Here is a 6,000-nt window from a genome sequence, read left to right on the forward strand (position 1 = left end):
TCTTACATGAACAGAATCCGCGGAAACGGTTTAAAGTGATTCAGATAAATAAAAAATGCATTCTTACGACAAAACTGAAAAGTCGCTTTCAAAAATCTAGCTTCATTCTCAAATGTTACTGTATCTCATTGCTACCTATCAGAACCCCTCGGAGAGCATTAAAGATAAACACCAGTCCTAATTGTTCAATTGTAAAGTGACCTGTTTCCAAATTACATACAAAAATAACCACTATTTCAGTATACATATAATTCGAAAATGATGCTTTGCTGATTAACATTGTTCTTATGTGAGAAACTCAATATAAATGTGAAATTAATACTGTAACTAATCGAAAGAAATGTAGCACATGGTCAGGATGTACCAGTAAACCTATCAGTATAAAATTACTACAGCAAATTAAATAGAACATATAAATAAAGCATGTTAATTGAATCTCCGATATATGTTAGCACTAAAATTCAGGCACTAGTTGATTTGTTATAAACAAATTTAGAAATGTAATTGTTACCTGTAACATAATTAGTCATAAAATGTTATATTAACTCGTAACTAAGTTGAAAATAGGTGCACCTTGTTCAGCACTGACATTGTAAATTTTTAGCAATATGTAGCTCATATTCGGTTTAACTTTTAATTGTGATTTTACATAAAATTGTAATTTTCATTGTAGGTTGTTGTTGGGTTGTTTTTGGGGAAGGAGACCAGACAGCGAGGTCATCGGTCTCATCGGATTAGGGAAGGATGGGGAAGGAAGTCGGCCGTGCCCTTTCAAAGGAACCATCCCGGCATTTGCCTGGAGCGATTTGGGGAAATCACGGAAAACCTAAATCAGGATGGCCGGACGCGGGATTGAACCGTCGTCCTCCCGAATGCGAGTCCAGTGTCTAACCACTGCGCCACCTCGCTCGGTTCATTGTAGGTAATTGTTAACAAAAGTATAAATAGAGGTCACGCAGGCGCCTTGGGGCACTGGTTTTTTGGCTAGGGTTGCGAGCAAATGTATTGTAGGCTCACTCGTTTGTTGATTGTTGTGAACTCTGTGTCGTTTGATGTCAACTTTGGGTACATGTGATGTAACCGGTACATTTCTCCAGGTTCGGACACCAGAGTCCTGGAAATATACAGGTATTAAAACTGCACTGTACTTTGGAATTTATTTGGGAGTCTTCCGCAATCCTTTTCATAGGCTGCACTGCGACGAGACACGAATCCAGGAATTTTACAAAACCCCAAGAACTAAACAACTCTCAATGTTGGTAGAATTGACGTGAAAACAACAGCGACTGGGCATTTCACTCAAAACATTTGCAACGCGGAGGTGGGAAAATATAAACATCTCAATTCGGATTTTACGTGCAAAAGACAAATTTTCTGTTAGTTTCTTTATCGCGCCACTCCTCTGCTTCAAACTTGTCCGAATTGGTTCAGATTTTTAAGAAGGTAGAGAAATACACGTAATTAATGGTCGTCCTGATCTCTATCCGTTGCCACGATATAAGGAACTTGGTTCGAAAGACGATAAAACAAAAGACTTATGCTGGATCGGTCGTCGTCCGAGTCAACAAAAATATACATAGTTTGCCAAGCTGCGGCGGTCTAATGTCACAATTATGGTAGAGTAAAAGTTGGCAAACAGGATGAAAAATGCTCCTATTATTGTACAAAGAAGGCGAATATGCTCCGCGCAGACTTAGTGATGCAAAACAAGGGAATTGTCTTTTCGATTTATCTAGCAGCTTCGAAGACATTTAAATCATAAGCTCTTGACATGATAGCACATTTTTGTGAGTTGAGCCTACTTCCCCAGCGTAGTGAACTCTCTTAGCTGCAAGGTGTTGGCACACCTGCATCTTGCAATTAACAGGCTGAAGTGGCAGATCCAGTGCTCAAAATATACAAGCTTCGCTAGTCATAGCACCCAACATATAATATCATACAGCTCGAGAGCAGATGTACAAAAGCTAAAAAGTTTCCCTGGGGGGATAAAATCTCTGGGGGTGGATTTGGTACCGTGTTAATCTACTTGACACGATGCATTATACACTTCAGAGTCAAGGAAACAGCCGGCCCAATGTGGCCGTACGGTTCTAGGCGCTTCAGTCTGGAACCGCGTGACCGCTACGGTCGCAGTTTCGAATCCTGCCTCGGGCATGGATGTGTGTGATGTCCTTAGGTTAGTTAAGTTAAAGTAGTTCTAAGTTCTAGGAGACTCATGACCACAGATGTTAAGTCCCATAGTGCTCAGAGCCATTTGAACCATTTTTTTTTTTTGTCAACAAAACTGGTATAGGCAATGCGTATTCAAATACAGACATATGTAAACAGGCAGAATACGGCGCTTGGGTTGCAGCCCACAGGTGTCTGGCGCATTTGTTAGGTCGCTTACTGTTGCTACAGTGGCACGTTAGCAAGATTTAAGTGAGTTTGAACGTGGTGTTACAGTCGGAGCACGAGCAATGGGTCACCTTTGCCTTTCGCGGGCAAGTGCTCTACCATCTTAAGCTACCCAAGCACGACTCACGCCCCGTCCTCACAGCTTTACTTCCGCCAGTACCCCGTCTCCTACCTTCGAAATTTCACAGAAGCTTTCTTGCAAGAAAGGATATTGTGGAGACATACTTCTGTGGCCGCAGTGCAGGGTCGCACAGAAAGCAAGATTCCCTTTCAGCACTCAACACTCAACGCTACGGTAATGCGCAGTGCGCAGTAATGCATGCGTTTTGTGGAGCGTCAAACCCCACGAGTCTTTTCTGTTTCGCATTGCTGCGCACTGTAAGGGTCTTGATATCAATCAGTACTTAGTCCTGGAACCTTGCGAATTGCACATTGTACTCAGATGCGCATGTTGATCTGACAGACGTGCAGACCTTTACCTTAACTCTTGTCTCGCACCTTCTACTTCAAATGCACATACGCGTAGGCGGCGTCGAGGTCCCTCTATCTCTGCAACGGCGTCAGGGATTAAGAGACTCCTTTATCACTCTGGGACGCCCACCTGCGCTCAGCAAGCAAGCAGACTTCGGCGAACATACGAGGTGCAGCTATTAAATAACAGGACTGATGCTGTTATGGACTAACAGTAAGTACACATGCGCCAAAGATGAACGACCAATAACCGTTAAGGGTGAAGACTTCCCAGTCGAATGTGGCATCTTTGGTGTCTGTACACATAATCAGTGTGACCGTGGCCTTCGTTTATGTAAGATCTCTTATTTTACTTTGCCGGAAAAATGATGAGTGTACTAACAGAGCAACAGACGGTCGTGAAGTTTCAAAAGAAAATTCGAAAAACTCCTATTCAGACTTATCATTTCCTAAAAGATGTGTATGGCGAAGACTGTTTATCACGTACGCGAGTTTTTAATTGGGTCAAACATTTACAAGATGACGGAGATTAGATTAGATTAGTTATTCATTCCATAGACCCATAAAAGAGGGAATCCTCCTGGGTGTGGAACAGGTCAGACAAACACATTACAAAAATGTAATTAGAAAAATTTGAGTTTCATTAATTTTAATGATCCTCAGTCAATAAACAGTAAAATTATGTACAGTCAATAAACATCAAAATTATGTACATGAATTAAATTTAAACTTCTAATATTTGCAGGTTTAATACTTACATCTGCTTTCATTAAATCCATCATTCAGACATTTGCTAGTTTCTTGGCTATTACAACCAAGTATTGTCAAAAATTAAAGTAAATTACTCATTTCAGTGATCCTCAGTTAAGAACAGTCAGATTATGTACAAGATTTAAAATTAAACTTCCACTATTTACAGACTTAAGACTTACATCTGCTTTCCATACATCTATCATTCACACAGTAGGTAGTTACTTGGCTGTTACAACCAAGTATTGTCAAAAATTAAAGTATAATAAATTTTCATTAAAATGGTCTACTGCTCTTGTTGAGAAACTCATGGATGGATTAGAAGGAGTTGGCCACCAAAAATTGTTTTAAATTGTGTTTAAATTGTGCCTCGTCTGAAACTAAACTCTTAATAGTTGCAGGTAACTTATTGAAAATATGCGTTGCTGAATACTGGACTCCTTTCTGGGCAAGAGTAAGTGATTTTCAATCATTATGTATATTGTTCTTATTCCTAGTATTGATACTGTGTACTAAGCAGTTAGTTGGAAAATGAGATGTATTATTTACAACAAACTTCATTAAGGAATAAATATACAGAGAAGCTGTGGTTAATATGCTCAATTCTTTGAATAGGTTTCGACATGATCTTCTTGGATTTACACTACTCATTACTCTTATTATACGCTTCTGTACTCTAAAATTTTTTTTCTGTTTGTGGAGTTACCCAAAAATATGATACCATATGACATAATAGAGTGAAAATAAGCAAAATATGACAGTTTTTTTATATATTTATATCTCCTATGTCTGACATCATTCGCATTGCAGACACAGACTTGTTTAGGCACTTTAGCAGTTCGTTAGTATGTTGCTCCCAACGGAATTTATTATCAAGTTGTAATCCCAAGAATTTTACACTCTCAACTTCTCCTATTTCATTGTCATCATATTTTATACACACACCAGAAGGAAATCTCTAGGAAGTTCTGAACTGCATATAGTGGGTCTTTTCAAAGTTTAATGACAGTGAATTGGCTATGAACCACTTATTAATGTCAGTAAAAATTTGATTAGCTGCCCTTTCTAAATTTATATTTGATTTACTATATCGTTGAAGACGATTCACGCCCGGGACGCCTTTCAACATCAAGAAATGGGTGAAAATATCGAAAAAGTAGGTAATTTGATTGATTCTGACCGTTGGCTGAGTATTCGATCGATTGCTGAAACTGTAGGAACCGACAAAGAAGGTGAAAGGCAAATTTTACCTAACCAGTTCAACACGTGAAAAGTGTGTGCGAAACTGGTGCTTAAATTTCTCACGATCCAACAAAAGAAGCACATGAAAATATTTGTACTGACGTTTTGAATATCATTGAAAATGATTCTAACCTCTTGAAAAGAGTCATAACATGTGACGAACCTTGGTTTTTCAGTTATGATCCAGAAACTAAGTGCCAGTCAATGCATTGGAAGGACTCGACTTCACCGAGAGTGGAAGAAACTTCAATAAGCAAATCAAGATTCAAATCGATAATGATTGTTTTTTCCGACATTCATGGAATTATGTGCCTTCACTGGGTTCCTGAAGGTCAAACTATTACTCAATATTACTACCTTGAGGTTCTTGCTCAACTCCTGAGAAAAATGAGAAAAAAAAGACCCGAATTGTAGAAGAACTAGTCGGGGTTCCGCAACAAAACAACGCATTGGCTCATACCGCATTGTCAATTAAGAGGTTCCTGGCGAAGTACATCAGTGTTAGGTTACCCACCTTATTCGCCTGACGTAGCACCCTTGACGTTTATCTATTCCCCGGTGTCAGATCCGCATTAAAAGGAACAAGATTTCAGTCATCTGAGGCAGTGAAAGAAAAAGCGGCATGCGTCATCAAAGAAGTCATAAATGAAGACTTTCAGTGCTATTTCTGCCAATAGAAAATTAGCATGCACCGATGTAAAAATAGAGGAGGGGAGTACATTTGAGAGTGACAATAACCATACCATTATAATCCACAATTTTGCACATGGCCACAGCAGCAACTGTAAATAAATTTTCAATATATAGAAGCGCCAAAGAAACTGGTATAGATATGCGGATTCAAATACAGACATATGTAGTAAACAGGCAGAATACGGCGCTGCGATCGGCAACGCCTGTATGAGACAGTGTGTGACGCAGTTGTTAGATAGGTTACTGCTGCTGCAGTGGCCAGTTTGAACGTGGTGTTACAGTCGGCGCATGAGCGATGGGACACACCATTTCCGAGGTAGCGATGAAGTGGCGATTTTCCCGTACGACCATTTCACGAGTGTACCGTGAATATCAGGAATCCCGTAAAACATCAAATCTCTGACATCGCTGCGCCCGGGAAAAGATCCGGCAAGAATGGGACAAACT

The sequence above is a fragment of the Schistocerca piceifrons genome, chromosome 10, assembly GCF_021461385.2.
Source record: "Schistocerca piceifrons isolate TAMUIC-IGC-003096 chromosome 10, iqSchPice1.1, whole genome shotgun sequence".
Classification (NCBI taxonomy): domain Eukaryota; kingdom Metazoa; phylum Arthropoda; class Insecta; order Orthoptera; family Acrididae; genus Schistocerca; species Schistocerca piceifrons.